Here is a 26,196-nt window from a genome sequence, read left to right as displayed (position 1 = left end):
AGTCTGTTTTCGATCAGTTGTGCGGGACCGAGGACTGTCGCACATCCACAATTTTTAATGGATGCAATCCTCCCTTTGTACATCACATATTTGATGGTGAGTGGGTGGCACGTGCTTCAGAGCCCCACCCTATGATGACTTTCACATTAACCCCATGCCCTGATGACCACACCATTCTAGGCCACCCCATCACTAAGGGTGAGAGACTCCTCCCTACATCCATCTGCATGATCGCAAACTCAGGTTGTCAAAGCTGTATTATGCCCATTCAACATGCATATGATATGGGCTTTTCAGACTCCAATATCATACCCGTGCGGCTCACCATGAGAGGGGCTATAAGAGAAGATTTAGGTGTCCTGGGTGGTATAGTGGTCAAAATCTCTACCACTGACATGTCAGGATCGGACAGATGCACCAAGCAGCTCACATACCTCTCAAGCAAAATTGACAGGGTTTTTATGTGCAGGGAAACTCTTGCGGCCTTGGGTGCCCTTCCAGCTAATTTTCCTTCAATCCCATCCTGGCAGCCACACGCTGCTGTGGCTGGAGTAGATGACGAACCCACATGTTCATGCCCAATGCGGCCAGAAGAGCCCCCACCGTTGCCTACCGACCTTCCTCCAGGGCTGGATGACAGACCTGAGAGTGTGCCAGCCCTCAAACAATGGGTGCTGGACTACTACGGTTCATCCACATTCAACACTTGTGAGCATTGTCCTATGCGTATGATGCCGGAGGAGCCATTGTGACTATGTTAACCCAGAGGCCCGCCCCCATGCTGTGCACAAGCCTGTGATTGTGCCTCTTCATTGGCAAGAACAGGTGCTTCATGATTTGGAAAGAGGCGTGCGGCTGGGTGTGCTTGAGAATGTTGGCCCAAACACTCCTGTGACATGGTGCTCACGAATGGTGGTGGCAGCCAATGCGGATAGGTCCCCTCGATGCACAATGGACCTGCAGCACTTAAATCGACATTCCGTTAGGCAAAAACACCATGTTCAGAGCCTTTTTCCATCTTGCCGAGCAGATCCCACAACATACCCTAAAAACTGTGACAATCCATCCAGATGATCGTCATCTGACCACTTTCATAACACCTTGGGGACGTTACAGATACAGAGTCGCCCCTCAAGGATTCTTGGCTAGCGGTGATGGATGCAATCAGCAATTTGATGCCATCATTGCTGACTTCCCAGACAAGGTGAGGATTGTGGATGACACGCTAAAATGGGCGATCTCCATAAGAGAGTCCTTCTTCCAACTGTGTAGATGGTGTGACCTTCTGCACCGCAACGGGGTCACCTTGAACCCAAGAAGCTTCAGTTCGCTCAGGAGACAGTGGACTGGGGTGGGCTCACGATTACACCCACCAACATCTGCCCATCCTCCAAGTTCATAGATTCTGTCTGGAGTTTCCCTACGCCAACGGACATCTCAAGCGCAAGGGCATGGTTTGGCTTGGTGAATCAGGGAGCATATGCCTTTTCCATGGCCAGCCAGATGAAACCCTTTCGTCACCTACTCAAGCCCTTCAACAGATTTATCTGGACTGAACAGCTCGACTCGGCATTCAAACAGTCTAAGGAAGCCATTATCAATGAAATGAAAGATGGAGTACGCCTTTTCGATCTTGCCCGTCCAACCTGCCTCTCTACGGACTGGTCTGTGAATGGTATTGGCTTCTTGTTGAAGCAGAAGTACTGTGAGTGCCCGGTCAAGCTGCCTACTTTCTGCCCGCATGGATGGAAGCTGTGCCTCGTCGGTAGTCACTTCACGTCCCCGGCAGAGAGTAGGTATGCTCCAATCGAAGGGGAAGCACTCGCAGTTGTGTACGCATTGCATCAGACTCGTTACTACATCCTTGGGTGTGAGGACCTTATTGTGACGACATTGATAAGAGTCTTAAACGACCAACCTCTCATCGACATTGCAAACCACCGCTTGCTAAACCTAAAGGAGAAGACCCTGCCATACCGGTTCACACTCATTCACATCCCAGATCATAAGAACAAGGGAGCCGATGCAGCATCCTGTTACCCGACTTCAGCAGCAAAACAGCTGCAACTACCAAGTGAGCCACCAGCGGTCACCCCAGATTGTCTCCCGGCTGACATTGAGGAACTGGCTGATGAGGCGAGCATGTCATCCAGCGCTTGTGCTGCTCTGAACTCGGTCACTGATGTAGTTACATGGGATATGGTTCGTGAAGCAACATTCTCTGATTCTACGTTACAACAGCTCATGAACGCAATTCAGGAAGGCTTCCCAGACAATTCCCGGGATTTGACCCTGGAACTGCGCCCATATTTTAGATACAGTGACAGCCTATACAGTGTTGATGGTGTCATATTGATGGGAGAGCGGATTGTTATACCTGCATCACTGCGTCAGAACATCCTGAATGCCCTTCATGCTGCCCATCAAGGAATAGGCGCCATGACGGCCCGTGCTGCTGACTCTGTATTTTGGCCCAGTATATCCACAGACATTGGACTGGTCCGCGACAGATGTGGTCATTGTAATTTGGTAGCTAAATCCAACCCTCTGCAGCCGCCTGCTGATATAATTCCCCCAGATTATCCCTTCCAGCGCATCGCCTGCGACTACTTCCACTACCTCAACATGGACTACGTGGTTGTGGTGGACAGATATTCCAACTGGTCGATTGCTTATAAGTCACAATCCGGAGCAGCGGGGCTCATCAAACGTCAGCGGGAAATATTCGTCACTTTTGGTATCCCAGAAGAAATCATATCTGAGGGGGGCCCCCAATTTACGGCTGGCAAGACACAGGCTTTCTTAGCTGCATGGGGGGTGAACCACAGGGTTTCCAGTGTTGCCAACCCCCATGCAAACAATAGGGCGGAAATTGCAGTGAAAACCGTCAAGCGCATGTTAATGAACAACACTGGGCCTGGTGGTTCTCTGGACACTGACAGATTCCAGAGAGCCATGATTACATACAGGAATTCCATCGACCCTGAGACCAAAGCCTCACCTGCACTGGTACTCTTTGGCCGACCAATCAGAGATGCTATCCCAATCCCACTTGGGAGGTATTGTCCACACAACACATGGCAAGAAACCATGTCATTCCGTGAAAGGGCCCTAGCTCGCAGGCCCTCCAGAGAACATGAAAAGTGGGATGCTCACACCAGACTCCTACCACCGCTACATGTTGGGGACCATGTGTACCTACAGAATCTTGTAGGCAACCACCCAAAAACGCTGGGAGCGAACAGGAGTTGTTGTGGAAGTACGGCAGTTCCACCAGTATGTGGTCCGGGTGATGGATCCGGTCGCGTGACCCTACGCAATAGACAGCATCTACGAAAATTCATACCATTTCTGCAGAGGCAGACATCTCTATGGGTACAGCCCCATAATGCCCCTGCCCAAGGTCAGGGCCTGCCCATCAAGTCTTTGGAACCTCGACCAATTGTCACCACATCTCCATCACCTTCCGATCAGCACCCTGACACCACAGGCCCATCTTCGGCGCCTCCACCCCCAACACCCATGGAACCCATGCAACAGCCATCAGACACAGCCAGCATCCCACAACCCATCTGAGCATGACAGCATCCCTCTACCCTGTGCTGGCGTGGGACCAGCTCCGGTTCTTACTCCCCACGGAACGCCTCCCATGCCTGAGAAGAAGCTGCCTCATGCCCTGGCACATCTACTGCCATATAACGCGGCGGGACGCAGTGAAATGGAACATTCCACACGGTGAAAGCCGCGTTGTGACAAGTGATTGTGATATGGTTAGACTCGGACCAGCCAGAATAATGCTGTGAGTGTGAGGGCAGTCTACCCCAATGACCACTCTAGTCCGATGTTGTGTGTTAACCACAGACTTGGTTAGTGTTCAGTTGGAGACTTTTGTTGTATTTATTCAATTAAGTTTTGTGGTTACCCCAAAAACTTGTGGGGGGAAGGGAGATAGATAGATACGCACTAGATATGTCTAGTAGTGCTGCACTTCTAACACTGTATTTGTTCTGTTTGTGTTTCAGATGCAAAGATCATCCTTTGATGTGTTATGAATGAAGGAAGATACCTATCTAGTGTTTCACAGCCATCATTCTCTTAATACAAAACCAAACATTGTTTGTTTGCTTCACCAGCTCTTCTAATTTAAACAAAATCTGGTTGTCTAATATATTTTTGTTACCAGCCAGGGATTTTTCCCCCCTTGATAATAAAGTCAGTAGAGTCTAGACCATCATCACCAAGTCTCTCGGTGGTGATGGTCTAGACTATTTTTGAAATGGCTTTTCCCTGTTGACTAATTCTCTACAGTTCTAGGAGGTCTGTAGAGAAAATTGTGGCTTACCATTAAAGTGTCTTTGCATATGTGCATCATGTGGAGTCAAGTTGTCGAGGGGGGAGGTGAGAATCCACACAGCTTTTATAACTGGGAGGTCACACAAAGTAACAAAAAGTCTTGCGGCTAATGTGCAAAATTTCGCTGGTCAGCTACATAAGCGGAGGTCGCAGAGAGAACAGGGACCAGGATCTTTGGAGACTGTTGTTGGGTGCGACTGAACGTCTTGCGCCTGTTTTTTTTTTTATTACTTTATTTTTCCTTTTCCTTCCTTTTTTGTTACAAGGTCCACCTTCCTTTAAGAAAGGGTTAGTTTAATATTAACCGCTTGATTGAGGCATCCCAGGCATTTTTTGCAGACGAGTGCTCTCCCTCTAGGACATTTGTTCTTCAATCCCGCTTTCCTACCATGGGATGGGGATAAATAACTCATCAGCTTCTTAAACACGTATTCAGCAACGAGTGAACAGAAAATCGTTTCAGATCAACTATAGATTGTCAATTCCTGCTCCCAGTAATTACCATAGTTCAAATATCAGCTTGTTTCTGATTCCTTGTACCAAGACTGCATTCATTTTTTTATCCAAATTTTTTTTTTGTCTGGCAACAGGACGTTTGTTGCAGTTTGATTAGTTCTACTGATGATCTGTTCTGTTTATAACTTTATCTTAACCCGTGCCCTTTAACCGTCTTTGTTCTTGACCAGTTTCTTGTGATCAATTCATTCTCATCACTGTCCTGTTAAGAAAAAGTTTCTTTTCGTCTACTAAGCTGGAGTGTCAACAACTAACCAGACACTCAAGACCAACATTCCTGCAATCTCAACAAAACCGATACACTTATAAATGTGCTGGTGTTCAAATAAACTATTTTTATAAATTTCTATGTTTTTTTATCCTTTACCAATTGCCATTGTTTCTACTAATAGTTCTAAAACCAATAGCCATACAGTTTGTCGCCTGCAATGTTTCTATGAGCAAACGGCTTTTTCATTTTGGAACTCCTGCCAAGAAAAATATCAGGAAGAGCCCTCTTCCACAACAACAATCTTGTATCAAAATGGGTAGGGGGTGTAACATTAAAATGACACAGAAAATTTGTTTGGATTTGAACAAAAAAAAAAAAAAAAAAAAAAAAAAAAGGAGATGGTCGAGAGTGATAAGTTCTTGTTTCTGGCAAAGAAACTAAGACTGTTTGATCAAAGAAATGTTTCCACTTCAAGAAAAGAATTAAAGGATTCTTTTATTTTTAATCTGGAAAAAAAAGGAACAGGTGTTCAGTTTGGGTAAAAAAAAAAAATTTAAAAAAAAAAAAAGCATAATTTGAACAACACGCAATTCAATTCATAAGCGCTTCCTAGAATGTTACCTCCTTGTTGTCTCATGAAGTCATTGAAATTTGCAGACTTTGACAACAGCATTAAATCATAAAAAAAAAAAAAAAAATGCATTGAACAAAAACATTTGTTTTCACCATTTATTGTTTACATAATCAACATATGTGCGCTCAACTATACGCATTTCTAGCTAATAAATTAACAGAGAAATGTTACCTTTAGTAATTTGAACTGAATCGAAGTGGGGGAGGGGAGGGGACGTTGTAAGTTGTACACCTGAAAGTTTATAAAACATTTTCTTTCTTTACATAATTTTTTTTATAAAAATTCTGTGACTAGCTGTACATATTTGGTGTTGCCCAAGAGTTTTTACTTTCATTTTTGTTCCATTTGTTTTTTTTATAGAATCTTTAGGAAGTTTGTTTTAATAATGTATGCTGTTTTCAAATCAGACTCCAATCAATACTAAATATTAGAAAAGTTTAAAATAAATAGTCAGAGTGCCATAATTTTGAGGAATCCAAAGAAACTCACGGTAAATTTTTATGACGTGTCCCAGCGTATTATAAACACCCCAACCTACCCATGTTAAGAACGGCTTTCGTTATAAACACTCCCCACAACCTCGAAAGCCGTTCTTAACATGGAGAGGTTGTGGGGGTGTTTATTCCGAAAGCCGTTCTTGATATGGGACACGTCTTAAAAAATACCAAACTAACCTTATATTTTCTGCTCAGTAATGCTAGTCATATAGGTGTACTTCGGGCGAATCCTGAAGGAGTCACTTTGGGTAAATTTTTGGAATTCTAGAAAATCACACGCACACACAAATTCGGTTAATATTTTGATTAATTTTTATTTTTAACTTAATTCACAACTTATAATTTCACTTTCTAATTAATAACTGACAACGTCGATAGTAACACCATTTTAACCCTCCCCCCCCCTCTTTTAAAGAACTAGCTGAGGGGGTAGATAAAAAGGGGGCACCTAACAATTAGTAGTAATATTAACCTTTCTTAAAAAGGGACTAATGTATCATTATTACATTAAATGAGGTGGTTGTTTTAATGTTTGTGTTAAAAAAAAAAAAAGGGTAAGAGTAGAGTAACCGTTTAACCCTTTGGAAATGGCGATCCGAGTTAAAAAGTAGGATTTCACACACGTTTTAAACGATTTATCACATAAAAAAAAAAAAAAAAAGAGAGAGAAATTAGAATGGGTGAGGGAAGAGGAGAATTCTTCAACACCCACTGACCCGGAAAAGAAAAAAAAAAAACTTTGAATGAATAATATACCTATAAATAAACATACAGATAATATTAAAAATAGCAAAGCTTATCTTCAAGAGGGGTGGGGTGGGGTGGGGGAGATCTTTAGAAACAGTGTACACTGTCTACAGTACAGAGAAGTGCTTGTTTTTTTTGGGGGGGGCGAGGGGGGGTTAACTTAAATGTCCCTATTTGCTTTCTTCCCCACAAGCACAATGTTAGACACAAGATTAGTTGAATGTGAGAGATCCCTCCCCTAAAAGGGGTGTGGAGACCCTAGGCGCCTATGATTGGATTCATTAGCATTCCCAAAAGAGAGTGTCCCAGGCGATAGTCAATAAACAAGTCAGGTAGGATGGGGAGGGTATATCCTGGGAGAATGGCTTCATGAAGCCGACTAGAACAGATACTACACTTAGATTCGACCAGAACGCTCCAGAAATCTGTTGAAGATTTAGACAAAGTTCCATGCTAAATTCATTTTGAAATTGAAATTTAAAACCTACGTGTTTTTTTTTTTGGGAGGGGGGGGGGTGATATTCAAAGGTATTGTCATAAAGCAGTCTCATGGGATTAGAGTTTAGTGTTAGATATCAGGAATAGGGTGCAAATCGTTAAGAAATTCAAACAATGGGTTAGATTTTTGTTTTTTTTCACTGCTCATTAGGTTATATTGGTTGTCAAATTTGATCAACTAGTTTTGTCTGACTTTCCAAGCTGTGACAGGGAAAATTAATCCGCCATATTACTTTATTTTTGCGGATTTCTTTTTAATAAACACTAATTTTATTATTTGCTTCTAACAAAACAAAATATACCCTCAGACTTAGCGGTGGTAGTAGGGTTAACCTACTACCATCACTAAGTCTGAGTGGCAGTACTAAATTTTAATAAACATTCTTTCATTTCACTATTTGTTGGTTAATAGTTGCAATATATGACCATATCACGTTGAAAACACTGAAGTTAAGCAATATAGAGCCTTATCAGTACTTAGATGGGTGACCACTTGGGAATACCAAGTGCTGTAAATATATCTTTTATACAGCCTGTATAATACAAGCAACTGTGAATCGTTTGTGAATTTAATATTCCATTGAAACCTCCTTTGGAGGAAGCTGGTTTAACGCACCTAGGGTGAATGTTGTACCATAAATCAAAAAAATATAAAAAATTAATATATATAATTAATTTGTACTCTCACCTCTTAGAAAATTAAACCACCATCCATTTTGGGAGCTAACTATTACAATATAACCACAATGCAAAATATATTTACCCTGACATATATTAGGTGGGTTTCTAACAGTATTTTGTATAATTTTTCAGTTTTAACTAATTTTCCCAAACTTCACGTATTTAACAGTCAGCTCTCCACCATGTCTTTTTTTACATATACCGATAAACACTGCATGATTTTCGAACCGATTAAACGTTTTAAAGTGAGTAAAACTATATTTCTTGTATTCTAAAATGTCCGCTATGTATTCATACATCTTGTGAACCGTCACGTGACTACGTGCATGTGTGAGCGTACATTTAAGAAATCACTACTGCGTGCTCACGCCTATCGTCAACGAAAGCAGTGAAATGGTACAAAATAGGCCCAGAGGTTAATACCATGCAAACGGTAAATTTGCGATGGGTTTAAATGCCAGATTCGTTTTCAGCAGCCTCGATAATCCCTAAAAATACAAACTAGAATGGTCAGCATTGTGTTCCAGTTAAAATAAACATTTACCAAATATGCAAAAACTATTCAAATATAACTACCTGAATTGCAAATTTTTTTTATTTTTTATTACGAGTAGAAAATTTCGTAAACACCTACACGACAGCGCCATGGCCGATTGCAAAATATTTCAAAGTATGGAAGCGTAGATGTGTCTAAATGTATATTTAAGTATTTCCATGAATGTAAAAATTTTAATGTAACCAAACAGGCAATAATTAATTGAATTAAATTATAATGCCAAATGCCATTAATTGCACTTAAGGGAACAGCAAGGATACTAAAAAGAGCTCTCGGTTGGTTTCAATAAAAAAGCGGGGCAATGTTGGCAGCTGGTTTGGCTGCCCCATACCCGGCATTACAATCTTCAAAGGAAGAAAAATAAAAAAAAAAATAAGTATAAAACATCTTCAGTGTTATTTTTAGTGATTATATATATATATATATATATATATATATATATATATATATATACACACCTCTTTTTTGGTATCTATTCTGCAAAGCATTCTCTATTTAAATGGTACATTATCAAAATTGGTCTTTCTAAAAGAAAATTTTTAATTTATTTTTAAAGATTTAAGTGTTTTTCGTGAAAATAACGAAAAAACATTTATACTAACGAATTTCATACTTCAAAACACAAAAGATAAGAAATCAAACACATTCAAAATTCAAATTTGCAATCTCAGAATTTGAAGAGGAGCTGTTTTTGTTTGTTTTTTTATAATTTTTTCACCACCCCCCTTTCATGTAGGAAGTATATGTTTAGTTCTGTCTATATTTTAAGAGTAGGAACCACAAATGGAGAAGGGGTTATGAAAAAAAAAAAAAAAAATCATGAAAAAAAATGATACCTTTACAAAAGTTCATTCTTCATTTAATAATCTGTGGAAATTTCATATTGATTGGATAATTATCTGATTTTTGGTAGATTTTTAAAGAAAAACTGTCTAAACACATCTTATATCCCACTTCCACATTTTGTCCGTCGGTAATTTAAGGAAAATTATGACAGAATTAAAAAGAATCTGGTCCAATTTGCACGAGCATTGATTCTGCGGAATACAGATCATTTTTTTTTTTTTTTTGTTTTTTTTTTAGATAAGATTTTCAAGTTAAATGCAATTTCTTATCATTTTGTTGGGTGAAAAATAGTTATAAAACGCCATCACCTACCCATGGTCAGAATGGGTTTCTAAATAAGTTTATTATTTCAGCACGGTCCGTATTCTGTGTAAATCACGGGGTATTTTTAGGGTTTATCTGGGGAAATATTTAGAATTTGATCTATTGATATATTCATTAAGGATCCTGTGGGATCGTTTTTAAACTGGCATAAAATTGATTGAAACACGAGATATAAGAGATATTATTTTGTCTGGGTGTCCGGCTAAAACTCTGAAATTGCCAACGATACACAAAAACTTTACATATATTCTCATTTCTTTTTTCAATATTTTTATTTTGTTTAAGCTGGGAAAGGAGCATCCTAACGGACACCAGGCATTCATCTGCTATCATATATTTCAACTGAAATCTTTTAAAGATTTTTAATCATCCCTTTAAGTGCAATTGTTTGAACGTCTCTTGCACTTGGTTCACCGGCTATATTTTCCAGGTAGTTCTTAAAATTCTTTTTCATGAGTCGTTCCTATAATCAATGGAATGATAGAGATCATCCTACGATTGCAGTTTCTTTTCATGTCTTACATTTATTACCTCGAACATATCAAAGCAAAAACAAAAAATATTCATTAACTTGGGGTCGAATTAGTGTGGAGGAGAGACAACCCAAAGAACCGCTGTTATGAAGTGTCATCTTCCTTTCTTTTACGCAACAAGAACGACCCGTTTCTTGACTGGGTTGTGACTTGCAATGAAGTGTTTTTTTATGACAACAGGCGACGCTCAGTTCAGTGGTTGGATGCCAACGAAGCTCCACGACACTTCCTGAAGCCAGAGTTGCACCAAAAGAAGGTCATGTTGACTGTTTGATGGTCTGCGATCGGTCTCATCCATTAGTTTTTTGAATGCAGACAAAACATTACAGCAGTGAAATACTTTCAATAAATGGATGAAATGCATCAGAAACTTCAACAACAACACCCAGCATTAGTCAACAAAAATGGCCCAACCCTCCATGACAATGCCTGACCACACATTGCTAAACTGATCCTGCAGAAGGTGAATGAATTGGGCTACAAAACTGCCTCATCCCCCATACTCTCCAGACCTCTCACCTACTGGCTACCACTTTTTTAAGCATCTTGACAACTTTCTGCATGAGAAATGCTCCAAAAACGTCTTCAGATCACCACGGGAACGCAAGATTTTTACATTACTGCCATAAATACACTTGATTTGCACTGGCAAGTGTGTTGATTCTGATTGTTCTTATTTCGATCAATTTATGTACATGCAAAATGATTAGATACATTTAATACTGTTAAATAAACAGTATTAAATATATCTTTGCAAAATCATCCCACGAAGCAGCGACTTTATGACAGCCTACCTGCCATAGCTAATACCATCAGTAGTAAAAAAAAAGTATTAATGAATTCGATATAGCTTGAAAAAAAATTAATTACTCGAATTACCGATATTATTATTGAATTAAACATTGTTTATTTAATATTTTCACACAAAAAATTATAACTGAAAAAAATATTTCTATTTTTTTTTTTTTTTTTTTAAGATTAAATGCTTTGCATGATTTTTATATGTAAGATTTTAATATTTTCCATGCTTGAATGAACGTGAAACTTTGTGTAACAATTTTATTTGAAAAAAAAATTTTTTTAATTTAAAAGCAGGAAGACAGAAAAATAATTAAATTAAAAAAATAGTAAAAATTATACAAACGTTCACGATAGGAATGTACAGATACACGGCTGGGGAAAACAAGAAAACCAGCACCCTCTACCTCCCTCTAACCACCTGAAGTTCTTTTCTGACAACCTTTTGACTTTCTGGCATTTTGGACTTCTGTAGAATCCACATTTAGATGAATTTGTTTGTTTTTGGCTTGTGCGAAGCTAAAATTTTTCGCTTTTGGGACTAATTAAGCTATTTTTTTTTTGTACAATATATATTTGATACCGGTGTTGATCGAACAAGTTCCTTTTAGTGATTACGCATTTCGAAGATATTTGTACAACTAAATAGCAGATATGCCGTTTTACAAATGTATTGTATATAATTAATTTTTTTTTTTTTAAATAAATATCTTCGTAAAAAAGAGTATTAAAAATATTTGACATAAAAAAACTAAAATCGATAAAAAAGGTTACCTGTACAATGCACATAACCCTTATATTTTGTTATTTTTCCACTTTTTAAGCTACCGAAAAAAGTAAATATTTAATGACTTTTAGAGAATGATCAGTTTCAAATGAAGTTTTCTGATAAATCTATCCCCTATATTTTGGAACCACTCGACAGATACACACAGATTTATTGAAAAGTCGGTTTAATTGTTTGTCATTGTTCGAGGACAATTTTACTAATTGTGGTTAATTCCTATTTCAGTCACCTAAATTATTTAGAGTGAAATGAGTTTTGGAATTTATATCCAAACATAATTATTTTTACTTCAAAAATAGCATTAATACACTAAGTTAGAACAAGTTTCATCATGAAACCAACGCAAACATCTACATCTACTTACATTGTATTAGAAACTGAGCGACCCCTAAAAATCTTTATTGAATTTTTGGCATTTTTTAAAATTTTTGGCAGAATCTAGTAAATGAGTGTCTAATCATTGATAATCTTCTGAAAATATTGCAAAAACCAAAAAGAACCTCATCGTACCATATGGGCAATTATTCGGTTTTGTGTTTCTGTCGAGTGTTTTCAATAAAGGGGGGGGGGGTCGATTTACTAGAACTTTGTATTAGAAATTGAGCACCCCTTAAAAATCTTTAAAATATTGATTTTTTGCAATTTCGTTTAATTTGTTAGTTTGCAATCGCTAATAATCCGCTCAAAAATTGAAAAAGAAAACGACGCAATTAGAAAACATGGTACTCTTGCAGAATTTGACCTGGATCCTCATCGGCTAGACCGGCATTCATCAGCTTAAGCTGAGCATTATTCAAATGTTAAAATGCTAAATCAGCATTTTTATTTTTGCTTTTTGTATAAAAAATGTAATTTTTAATTTTTTGGGTGATGGGGGTATTTTTTTTTGTTTATTTTGAAACATCTGTTAACAAAAAATATTTTGTAAATTTTCTTGAAAAAAACTTTTCTGTATTTTCACTTAATTTACAATTTTCATAAAGCATTCATCTTAATAAAAAAAAAATTTTAAAAAAATTTGTTTAGAAAAAACAAAAATGTTCACTGCCAGTTTTCTTAAAAAGAAGAAAAAAAAAAGTTTTCTTCAAAAAAAAAAAATGTTCTTTCATCTAATAATTTATGGTATATATAAAAAAAAAAAACAATTCATCTTTTCTTGGAAAAAAAAACTTGTTGATAAAAAAAATTGAAAAAAAAATAAATAAACACTGCAAAATGTAACTTTTCTGGAGAAAAAAAAAATTCAATAAATTTACAATAGGTTTTTGTTATTTTTTTTTTATTTATTGTATTTCTAATTTTTTTCCGGTTTGTTTATTTTGAAATTTGTCTTCGTCTGTTACTTTGCTCGGCTTAATCCGGTGACTGCCGGTCGAGCCCGAACAATAATTGACGAAAAATCCCGAGGATCCAGGTCAAATTCTGCAAGAGCACTAAAAAATATATGGGGGATGTTCATTATACAGGTCGGTCGATAAAAAGGGTGCTTCTTCATTATTGTAGCGAAATCCGATAGCCGAAAAGTTGAATAAAAAAAAAATAAATAAAAGATAACTACTTACATTGTCAATTTCAACAATATGCAACGTTATCTATCTAATTGTCATGTCACAATTAGTTAAGTCTTCCATGATTCAACGAAAAAATGATTTCGGCTAGGTTTGTTTTGTCACATGACATGACGTAGGTGTGTCAGAAACTTTGTGAAAAATATTGAATAATTCGACTCCTTGTCTTTCCAAGCTTATAACTATCGAAAAATGTAATTCAAACCCTACTTTTTTTTTTATCAATTAAAAGGAGCTAGGACCAAGGTTTTAATTAAAAAAAAAAAAAGGTTTTAAACTTCGGACTTTACATGTAAATTTCTAAAAAACTATTCTTTTTTTTGTTTTAAATTTGAATATATATTATTTATTGATCTTTTATCTTCAATTTGTGATATATAAAACTTTGGTGAGTAAATTAATTATTTACTTTTTAATAGACATTTCAAAATGGGGGGGGCGAATTAATTCGGCCCCCTGTCTTTCCAAGCTTATAACTACTCGAAAAATGTAATTCAAACCCTAATTTTTTTCAATTAAAAAGGAGCAAGGACCAAGTTTTTATTTTAAAAAAAAATAAAAATACAAACAACATGGTTTTTAAAAAAAAAAAAAAAAAGGTTTTAAACTTCGCACTTTACAGGGAAATTTCCAAAAAACTTTCTTTTTGTTTTAAATTTGAATATATTATTTATTGATCTTTTATTTTCAATTTGTGATATATAAAACTTTGGCACATAAATTATTAAAATTTTATTAGACATTACTGTTTTTTAAAAAATAAAAAAATATTTCTATTATTTTTTAAACAACTTTAATAGTTTATTTTGGAAGTATATTCCATAAAGAAAATAAACAACCCACTTTAAACGAGAAATTACGAGTTTTGTTATATTTTATTTGCAGTTTCGTGTTAGGGGTGTCAAAAATTCCTACAAAAATTCTGAAACACGAGAAATAGCTAAAATTTCTAATTTCTTTGAAAACTAAACTATTTTCTTTAATAATTTCTACCTTATTGTTTTCCATAATTTTTGATATTTTCATTACTGCGACATGGCAATTCATTAGATACTATTGGTTTCATTTGAAAATTAATATTTCGATTCCCGAAAATATCCTCTGATCTCGAGCGCGTGGTTCAGTGGGGGAAGATGTGGCTGGTTACCTTTAATGCATCCAAAACCAAACTCCTATCCTTACATCATCAATGCTCTGATCCCCATCTGGCATCAATTGTGATGGCTGGCTCTCGTCTGGGTGAAGCCCTGTGTTTTGACAAGCTTCTGGATTTGACCTTTACTCCTGATCTGAAATGGAACATGTACATCAAGTCTGTTGCCAAGGTCGCTGGAAAGATGGTGGAATCCTTTTACCGCTCCAGAAGATATCTCACTACTGATGCAATTCTCTATCTATAGAAAAGCCAAGTATGTCCAAGGATTGAATACTGTTGCCATATCTGGGCAGGAGCTGCTAAAAACAGCCTAACCTGCCTTGACAGAGTACAAAATAGACTTTGTGGCTTAGTGGGGGATGCCCTTTTCTCTACTCTGCAACCTCTCTCCCACAGAAGAGACGTTGCGAGCCTATCCGGGTTTTATCGTTATTTCCATGGCAGGTGCTCGTCTGAACTCCAATCTCTGGTTCCTCCTCGTCAATCTTTCACGAAAAACACCCGTCTAGCTAAATCCACTGTGAAAAATTTCCCCCACTCTATATCTGTGCCTAAATCAAAACGTGGATTCCATGAACAAAGCTTCTTTCTTAGAACTGCATGCCTGTGGAACTCTGTTCCGTCTGCCTGCTTCCCTCCAAACTACAACTTGGATGTCTTCAAGTCCAATGTTAACAAATTCCTAATGAACCGCCCTCTTAATTAAACACTTCATCAAATCTCCACACTAACGTAATGTACTTGCAATAACCCTTATCCCTGAGTCGCTTCCGGGCCTTGATAAGTGGTGATCACTGTGTAAAAAAAAATAAAAATAAATAAAAATATCCGTAAACATTTTAGTACTTTGTTATTGTAACAAAGAAGCACTAAAATGTTTACGAATATTTTCATTAATTATATTTGAAAGCAATATTTTTTCTCCAATAACTGAAAAAAAAAAAAAAAAAAGCATATTTAGTTGAATAAAAAAATATGTTTGCCAAACTACTTCCTCTTTAAAACTTATCCTACCACATTTTTATATTCTTTTCTTCTTTCTTTCTTCTGAATTATCATCGGTCTCCCACTTTGTTGGTTTATTCTTTAATTTCAATTTTTCCATCAATTTATTATTGATAAAACACTATACTTTCATACAAAAAAAAACATCGGCTAAATTTTTCAATTTATGAGACTTTCCAGTGCATGCTCACATACATGTCCATAGTAAAATTAAACCCTCATGTTTTCCCCTTTGTCCACTTCAGAAAAAAAAAAAAAAAAACGTGCAGCAAATGTGCATTGAAGGATTTAAACGGATATACCATTTAAATTTAAGATATTGTACTTCACAATTTGCTTGGCGTTTGCAATAACCATTAACAAGGCTTAGAGACAATTTTACATTTGTGTGACTTACATCTACACCCTGATTGATTCTCACATGGACAAGTATATGTTGCATTAGGTGTCCGAATTTGGGGGGAATTTTTGACACCCCTAACACAAAACTGCGAATTAAATATAAAACCTCATAATTTCTCTTTTAAAAATGGGTTGTTTAAAAAATAGAAATATTTATTTAAAAAAAAAAAAACATGCAGCCATGATTTTTTACATAATGAAATCAATTGAATTTTACGAATGAATATTTTTCAATTTTTAAACTTTAAAAATCTATCAAAATTCTTTTAATGGTTCAATTTTTACGATATTTTCAAGTTCAATGTGAAATTTTATGCTCTTTCCAATAAACTGAATATAATATTCTAGACAAGCGATTTTTTTTAATTCACCCACCCCATTTTGAAATGTCTATTCAAATGAAAATAATTTTCTCACCTCAAATTTATATATCACAAATTGAAGATAAAAATCAATAAATAAAATAAGTTAATTTAAAACAAAAAAAATGAAGTTATTTGCAAATTTACCTGTAAAGTCCAAAGTTTAAAACCTTTTTTCTTTTTTTTAAACCATGTTGAATTTTTTTATTTGTCTTAAGTGAAACCTTATAATCTTGTTATATTGTCCAGAAAATTTTGTAGAATTACGACAATTTTTTCTATTTCATTCAATGTTTTTTTGTTTAGATATTAAAAATCTATATATATATATATATATATATATATATACACTAAATCAAAAACTTGTGTATTTCATTTTCAGGTACAGCTAGTAATATATATATATATATATATATATATATATAGCGTTTTATTCTTTTGAGTATTCGTCAGGCTTATGCACAAGCCTGATGAATTCTCGCGAGGATGAAACACAGAATATTCTGCGTAGCTTAATTGCTATATATATTTTCATAACTTACTACCCAACTTTGCCTATGTATTGAGCACTGTGCAAGTAAATACTGAAATTTTATGCATAAAATTATAAATTCGTATATTAATTTATGTGATTACATGAAATAGTCGTATGTGTGCTTATTTAGAATTAAACTCATATTCAAAACAAAATTTTTAAAAAATATATTTAAAATCTTTATGATGTATGTACTTGTGGCGCAACGAAGATGTCATATTCCAAAAATCACGTAAATTGATCAAGTGGTTACTCTTTTAACCTAAGAAAATAAAATTTCATGGTGAAGCGAGAAACGTTGTTTTGATCATTTCCGGAGAAATTCTTGAATGTTTCCACTTGTACAGAATCGAACTCTCCCAAAAATGAAAATCAAAGAAAGCTAGGTACTTATGCAGAGAAGGTATCGTGCTGAAATAATAATGTCGTTATTTAGAAACTCATTCTTAATAAGGGGGGGGGGGCTTTTTTGGTTATCCTGACGCTTCGCACTCCTTTGTTTACCTCGGAAGTGACGTCACACAAATCTTATAATACGGATGGCTACAATTGTAAAAATAATTTGTTTTATTTTTCTTTCATTTTGAGCTCCTTTTTTCTCCCGTTTGTTTTTGTTTTCTACAATTAATAAACCAGTTTACAAATAAAAAATAATTTGTTTTAGCGAATTTAATCACCAACACAGAAGCGAATTTAATTTTTTTTTTTTTTTTTTTTTTCTCTCTCCCATTTGTTATATTGGTATTTGGAGCGGAGAATCTAACATTTCTTTTCATTTTGAGAATTTGTTTTAGTTTTTAATTACTAACACAGCGGAGAATTTAACTTGTTTTTTTTTTTTTCTCCCATTTCTTATTTTGAGCGGAGAATTTTATTTTATTTTCACCTTTTATAGGTACTCCTGTCCTGCACTTTACGAAAAGTTAAATTCTCCGCTGTGTTAGTAATTAAAAACTAAAACAAATTCTCAAAATGAAAAGAAATGTTAGATTCTCAGCTCAAATACCAATATAACAAATGGGAGAGAAAAAAAAAATTAAAATCGCTTCTGTGTTGGTGATTAAAAAGTAAAACATTATTTTTTACTTGTAAACTGGTTTATTAATTGTAGAAAACAAAAACAAACAGGAGAAAAAAGGAGCTCAAAATGAAAGAAAAATAAAACAAATTATTTTTACTATTGTAGCCATTTGTGTGACGTCACTTCCGAGGTAAACAAAGGAGTGCGGAGCGTCAGGATAACCGTTTTTTTATATGCTTATTAAAGAGGTGACATATTGATTTCTTTAAATATGTTATTTTTACGAAAAAATGTGGTGCTTCTGCATTTATCGACCCGCGATTTCGACAAAGTTACTCGGGTGTGCCCAGCAATGACAGAAATAACCGGAAACGGCTGGGTGAGCCTTTACAAAAAACACAAATTGTTACAACCTTCCCCTTCCCCATGTTAAGAATGGCGACGACCACTGAAATTCATAAAGTAACACATTGGAAAAAAATGTTTTAATATCCAGAAAACTACTTGTCAACCGCTTCCGGTTCTCCCTGTCATCCGCCGGGCGGGCACATCCGAAAGTTCGTGGAAATCGCGGGTTGATAAATGCAGAAATATCCAAAATGCATTTTTCGTAAATGTTTTCAAAGTAGACGGTGAATAGTTCACAGACAGGGGACATAACTCTGAACGCATAATTTAGTTTACATCGTAAAGGCGTCGAACTCGTGTATCATATGGGGATGGATATTTTTTTTTTTCTACCAAAAATACCATAACAGTTGTTTTACTCGATAATTTTTGGATATATTACTATTTTGGTACTAGTGCAGAGTCAGAGAGCGATCCGGACGTAAATAATAACATTATTTAAAAAGCCATTCTTAACATGGGGAGAGGAGGGTGTTTTGTACCTATTCTATACTTCAACCTTACAATTGAAGAAAAAACATAAACCTTTAAATAAACTTGGAAATACAATTTTAAAAAATAGCGCGAATCAGCACTCTCTAATCTTACTAGCACCACTATTTTTGACATAATATTGCTTTTGCTTCCAATGACATTTAAAGAAATCGACCTGTCGACTACCTTAACAAGCACCGTACACACACATACACACACACACGATGGCTGTAAACGTGTTAGTGTTCAACTAGTCAAAGTTTTCACGTAATTTCTATGCATGGATCTTTTTTTTTTCTTTTCTTTTTTTTTTTTTTTTTTGTACTCACGTTCACCCCTAACAAGGAATATCGCCACTTGGATATAAGGGGCTACTAATTGGGGCCATGCCTAGGAAAGATTAACAAGATGTTGGTTTACGTTACATTAAAACTTCTGCATATCAATACAGTCAGGGAAGCAGGTAGTAGGAAGGGAATTCCGAAGTCTAGCTGTTCGAGGGAAGAAACTATTAGAGTAGAAAGATTTCTGGCATTTAGGGCAACAGTGAAGGGTTGAAATTTTGTTGTTAAGTGGTTTTGTCGGGGATATGTACGTCGAGGGGACACAAGTGCAACGAGTTCATCAGAGCAGCACCACTGCAGTATTAAAATACTTGTAAACAGGCACATCCTTCACGACTGAGACAATTTTTATTTTTGTTCCTTTACTCCACATTAAAAAACGTGTCTGGTGTCTAACTCTGTCCCGTGAGGAGACATTGTAAATAGGATGCAACATTGTGGCGATGGGACAGGGGTTGGAGCTTAGTTGACAAAGTGGGACCTTGAAAACTCTTTTGGGACTCTTTCCAAGTGAAGGTGCTATGTGGCCTCAATACTCCATGCATGGGCGAATGGTGGCCTTGTAGTGATACAGGATACGCTCCGCTCGCTCCGGTGCGAATAGTCTTCTAGCTCGATAAAGGGAACCCACCTTCTTTGCAGCAGCCTTCGCAATGTCCTCAATGTATTTGTTCCAGTTCATATTTCCTGTGAATGTTAAGCCGAGGAGTTTGAAGGAAACATTTTCAGGAAAGGTCTTATTTGCGATGAATATCGGTGGTGGAGAGGCTTCTTATAATTGTTAAAGGAATGCAAAACTTAATCTTACAAGCATTAAATGTTACCATCCATTTGTGGTGCCATTCCATTATGGTCTGGAGGTAATTTTCTAACGATTCTGCCATTGTCTTAGATTTATGCACATCCGTTCTTCTCTTATGCATATTATAGAGTGTTGTAGCATCAGCAAATATTTTTAAATGAAAAGAGGCTTTGTACAAAATTAATTTGGCTCTAAACGATTACCACCACGAATCCTGAGAAAATAAAGTCAACATCATTGGAAACAACAGTCGCCACAAGTATTATATCAAGCAAGCGATTTCCTAGTCGTTCTTCTTAGACTGCTGAATGCATTCAGAAGGAAATATGATGCTATTTTTTTTTATAGTATTTTTATAGTATTTTTTTTAATTCAGTTTTTACAATATTTTTGTTTATTAAACTGTTAGATAGAAGTACAAAATACTTACAAAACACGCTCCTTTCTCCATGTTAAGATTGGCTTTCTAAATAATAACATTATTATTTTAGCGCGGTAACATAGATGCACAAGTACCGAAAATATCACCGAGATTTATTGGGTGGGTTTCTTCCGGTGTTTTGTTTATTTTTCGATTTTTGAGCGATTATCGAAACTTCCCAGATGACGGTCTAAATATCAGCTATTTTTTCTTGTCCTAACTCGGAACTACTTGCGTTTCAAACTAAATAAACGCCTTAAAATAAGTTAAAACACAGACAAAAATAAAAAAAAAATTGGGTGCTAATGCACTTACTGATCCGATCCGCGCTATTTTTTTAAATCGTATTTCCAAGTTTAATTAAAGTTTTATGATATGTTTTTTTATTCAATTGTAAGGTTAAAGTACAGAATAGGTATAAAACACCCTCCCTTCCCCATGTTAAGAATGGCTTTTAAATAATAACGTTATTATTTCAGCACGGATCAATAAGTGCATGAGTACCAAAAATTGTCCAGGTAGGTAGAAAAGTAACTTATCTTGCCTTTGGTAACGTTCATCTGTCATTTGTTTATATGCCCCCCCCCTTTTTTTGTTCTATTGGAAAATAACTAGAAAACATATACAACGGTGATAAATATTTGAAACGACTAATCTGAAGATTTTATTGCAGTTTCATGGTAAATCCAATCGTCAATAGCCCTATCTCGTATACGTAGGTATATTTGAATACGCGCTAGCGCGTGATATGTATACATACTGTTTATGAAAGGATATTTACATGATAAAAATAAATAAAATTGTGTGCTCACCTGTAGGAGTGTCAAAAAAAAAAAAAAAAAAAAGTGTGCAGGTCACGTAGTCTGTGTTGATTTTTTTTTCTTTTTACACACAAGAAATCCCTATCTTCAAAATGTAATTCCAGGTAAAGTATATATACATACATACATATATATATATATATATATATATATATATATATATATATATATATATATACAAAAGTTTAAGTCTCAACTCTCGAATTAATTTGGTAATTACTTTTTTTTATATATCAGAAATATAAAAGAAACTCCGTCTGAGAAATATAAAATGTGAAAACTTCGTTCAAAATAAAAATATATATATACGAAATGTTAGAAGCTTGCTAGTTTGGGACCAATTCGCCTCCTCGCGATACAGGCGTCCTGCTCCCGGTAATATAGACTTCTTCGGCCATTACTGAGGTTCCTAAACTGCCTGGACATCGTCTCGGCCGCTGGAAGAACTGGCAAGATACTACAGGTCTTCCTTTGCTGCTCGGTTTTAACTCTACGACCAGGATTTTCATGAAAGAACGGCCTTTCCTTTGAATTTGGTGGCGATATGGTGCGGCTGCAGCTAGCCACCATTTTAGCTGCTCTTCATACTGTACTGTTCCTAAATCACATTCTTCTATTCTCATCCTCTCATTCCCTTATTCCATAGATGTTCTTAATCTTGTTCTGTAAGGACGTAAAACACGTTCGCAAACAAGATTCTCTTGCACCGTTATTCCTTTGCACTTTACTTCTAACGATGAATTATTCCATTCGAGGTGTTCGTAAATATATTCTTTTATAATAAGATTAAAAATAAATAAATGTGTATTTATTTTTTAATAGCTTTTTAAATTTTATATTTCACAATAAATATTGATATTTAATTAGTTTTATTATCTTACATGGAGCAATGTTAATTGTTGTCATTATTAGTTTTCTTTTGTTAGAATATAAATATGAAATTGGAAAAATAGAAAAAATATTGGTGCAAGTCTAGAATTGAACATAATTAAAAAGAAAAAATACTGAAAAATATGTACCTATTGTACCTACCTGTCACGGAAAGAAAAATGTCATATTCCAAAAATCACGTAAATTGATCAAGTCGTTTTTTGTTTTGTTTTGTTTTTTGTTTTGTTTTGTTTTGGTATTATTATACAAACACCGTGACAGCGTTAGGGTTAGGGTTAGGATTAGGGTTAGGGTTAGGGTTTAGGGTTAGGGTTAGGGTTAGGGTTAGGTTTAGGGTTAGGGTTAGGGGTTAGGGTTAGGGTTAGGGGTAGGGTTAATTCGCTGTCACGGTGTTTGTATAGTTTTACCTTTGTTTTTTGTTTTTTTGTTTTTTCTTTAATATTTTATGAGGAAGCGAGAACGAGGTGTTTTGATCCGCCATATTTCATAAATAAAAGGAGACAAATAAATTCGAACTACCGAGATCAAAACTAACCTTGTAATATCTACGATTAACTATTAAAATCCGAAAAAATGTTTAAAAAATAATTTTCTATATAAAAGAAAACCTTTTTGATCAATTTATATGATTTTTGGAATATGTGTTTTTTGCTTTTTAATTAGACTGGATGATAAAAAGAAATGAATAAAAATAAAATAAAATATTACGTAAATAAATAAAAAAAAACATCATTTTTTTTCTAAATGAATTACATGGGAGTTCATTTGTATGCATTTGCGTAAATGTCTTAAAAAGTAGTGAATATGATATTATTTAAGACTCTGAAGTATGGCTACTGTGTTGGTCGATAAGTGATATCCGCATTGAAATGGAATTAAATGATAAATAATTAAGTATGTGTGTATGTCCTTATTAAGGTTAAAATCTATTGGAGGATAAGGATTAATGATAAGGATTAATGATTAATTAGTGGAAACTTCCAAGTAAAAAAAGAAAAGTTCTTGCTAAACTGTCCTCTAAAATAAATAAACTTAACCAATTTCTGCTATCACCGATGACCACAGTAGCTAATAAACCTTACACTTGAATGGCCTTTGGGCCTTGATAAGCGGTAACTACATTGTAGAAAAGAAGTTTTGTTTGTTTTAAAAGCTGTACCAGTATTCAAAAAACAAAATGGAAAAATGGTCTATAAACATCATTGCAAAAAACAAAACACAATTTTTTAAAAATAATTTATAAAATAATTTATAAAAAAGCATACTTTATCAAAAAACACAATTTATAAAAAATACACACAGTTTATAAAAACAGACAATTTATGCAAAAAAAACACAATTATCAAAAAAAATGCAATTTATATAAAAACACAATTTATATGAAAACACACAATTCATCAAAAAACACAAATTTATGCAAAAAATACAATTATCAAAAACATTCAATCTATATAAAAGTGAACATGTCTGTGTGTGTGTGTGTGTGTGTGTGTGTGTGTGTGTGTGTGTGTGTGTGTGTGTGTGTGTGTGTGTATCCATTTCCCTACGCAATAACTGTCAATTTTTAGTCTACAGACTCGAAATTTGATATACAGGGTACAGAGATTTGGGAAAATCGTTGTGATCGGTTTTCGGCCAGAAATTTGGCTGTTAAGGGGTCAAAGTTCAACGATTTGACTTTGGAGAACTCTACCAAACTCCTCCGAATTAGGGGTCAAATTTAAAAAATTGACCTTTTTTTTTTTTTGCTCAACATACACCTCCAAACACCCGAGCAACGCCGGGCACCCATGCTAGTATATCTATAAAAGTGAAAGTGTCTGTCTGTCTATCTGTGTGTGTACATTTCTCTACGCAATAACTCTGACACAGACTCGAAATTTGATATACAGGGTACAGAGATTTGGGAAAATCGATGTGATCGGTTTTCGGCCAGAAATTTGGCTGTTAAGGGTCAAAGTTCAACGATTTGACCTTTGAGAACTCTACCAAACTCCTCCGACAATTTTGGGTCTAAACACTTGAAATTTTAGATATAGGTTCCTTGACATGGATCTAACTTAATAACTTGATTTGAGCCCAAAACAATAAATGTCAAGGGGCCATAATAGGGGTCAAAGTTAAAAAAATTCACTGCTTTATTTTTATATATATTTTTATTTTTGCTCAACATACACCTCCAAACACCCGGGCAACGCCGGGCTGAAATGCTAGTATATATATAAAAGTGTCTGTCTGCCTGTCAGTCTGTGTGTTTCCCTACGCAATAACTGTCAATTTTTAGTCTCCAGACTCGAAATTTGGTATACAGGGTACTGAGATCTGGGAAAAACTTTGTAATCTGTTTTCGGCCAGAAATTTGTCTGCCAAGGGGTCAAATTTCAACGATTTGACCTTTGAGAACTCTACCAAACTTCTTTGCCAATTTTGGGTATAAACAATTGAAATTTTAGATATAGGTTCCTTGGACATGGATGTAACTTAATAACTTGATTCCAGCCTAAAACAATAAATGTTAAGGGGTCATAATAGGAGTCAAAGTTTAAAAAAATTTACCTCTGCGGTCTCTACCAAATTACTCAGACAATTTCTGGTCTAAACATTTGAAATTTTACATAAAGGTTATTCAGAGATATGGCAAGCTTTTTAATCGGTTTCGGTCGAGAATTTGAGCTACCAATATATAAATGTATGGATGTATGTTTGTATGTCTGCCTAAAACTTTCGACAGAGGTGATGGATTTTTACAAGATCAGTATCGTTTTAAGCTTGACCCTTCAGACGACAAATACCAAAAAATTGGTTGAAAACATTAATTTCTTAACCCTCAGCTGGGCACTTTTCTACAGGGATGGGTCGCTTTTTTCGCCGATATTTTCGAAAGTCATCCCCTCTTTTCAATTGTCTAGCCTTAATTTAAACCTACGTCACTTCCGGTTTGCCGGTAATTGTAACAGCAAAGACGTTACATTTTTTCCCCCGTTCTTTTCCTCCTTCACAGTACGGGTTCGAGCCTGCCTTCCTGCTACCACTTTTTTGTTTTTTTTGCTCCACACACACCTCCAAATACCCGGGCAACGCCGGGCACCCATGCTAGTATCTATATATCTATAAAAGTGAACGTGTCTGTGTGTGTGTCTGTGTACATTTCCCTTTGCAATAACTCTGTCAATTTTCAGTTTAAAGACTCGAAATTTGATATACAGGGTACTGAGATTTGTGAAAATCTTTGTAACCCGTTTTCGGCCTTGGACATGGATCTAACTTAATAACTTGATTTGAGCCCAAAACAATAAATTTTAAGGGGTCATAATAGGGGTCAAAGTTTAAAAAATTGACCGCTTTTTTTTTTTTTTTTTTTGCTGAACATACACCTCCAAACACCCGGGCAACGCCGGGCTGAAATGCTAGTATCTCTAAAAGTGAAAATGTGTGTGTGTGTGTGTATGTGTGTGTGTGTGTGTGTGTGTGTGTGTGTGTGTACATTTTCCCGCCAAATAACTGTCAATTTTCAGTTTAGAGACTCGAAATGTGTCATAATTTGTCCGTCAAGGGGTCAAAGTTCAACGATTTGATCTTTGAAAATTCTACCTAACTCCTCTGCCAATTTTGGGTCTAAACATTTGAAATTTTAAATGTAGGTTACTTGGACATGGATCAAACTTTTTAATTTGATTTGAGTCCCAAAAAGTAAATGTTAAAGGATTAAAATGGGGATCAAAGTTAAAAAAAAAAATTGACCTCTGCTGTCTCTACCAAATTACTCAGCCAATTTTTAGTCTAAACATTTGAAATTTTGCATGAAGGGTATTCAGAGATAGGACAAGCTTTTTAATCAGTTTGGGTCGAAAATTTGAGCTGCCAAGGGGTCAAAGTTCAAAAAATTTGACCTTTGCGGTCTAGCAAACTATTCAGCAAATCTTTGGTCTAAATATTTGATATTTTATATCAAGTGTATTCAGACATTGGGTGAAAATTTGGTTGCAAAGAGGGTAAAGTTGGAAG

The 26,196-nt window shown here is 35.4% G+C and overlaps 1 protein-coding gene across 4 annotated transcripts in view; it reads right to left on the bottom strand.

The window, feature by feature from the left end:
• LOC145297806 (uncharacterized) overlaps window positions 1-21,404 on the bottom strand; it is a 411,153-nt gene extending 389,749 nt beyond the window's left edge. For 2 of the 4 annotated variants that reach the window (XM_080144118.1, XM_080144120.1), the window contains exon 1: window positions 21,292-21,404. The gene's annotated coding sequence lies outside the window, so the exon portion shown is untranslated. The remainder of the gene's footprint in view (window positions 1-21,291) is intronic. The other 2 variants (XM_080144117.1, XM_080144119.1) reach the window with 1 other exon arrangement.
• Window positions 21,405-26,196: the final 4,792 nt, after the last annotated feature.

Source organism: Euprymna scolopes, chromosome 18, assembly GCF_053919585.1.
Source record: "Euprymna scolopes isolate OS-2025 chromosome 18, ASM5391958v1, whole genome shotgun sequence".
NCBI classification, from domain to species: Eukaryota; Metazoa; Mollusca; class Cephalopoda; order Sepiida; family Sepiolidae; genus Euprymna; species Euprymna scolopes.
Note: the sequence above shows the minus strand (reverse complement) of the source record. Positions and strands in the feature narration are given on the sequence as shown.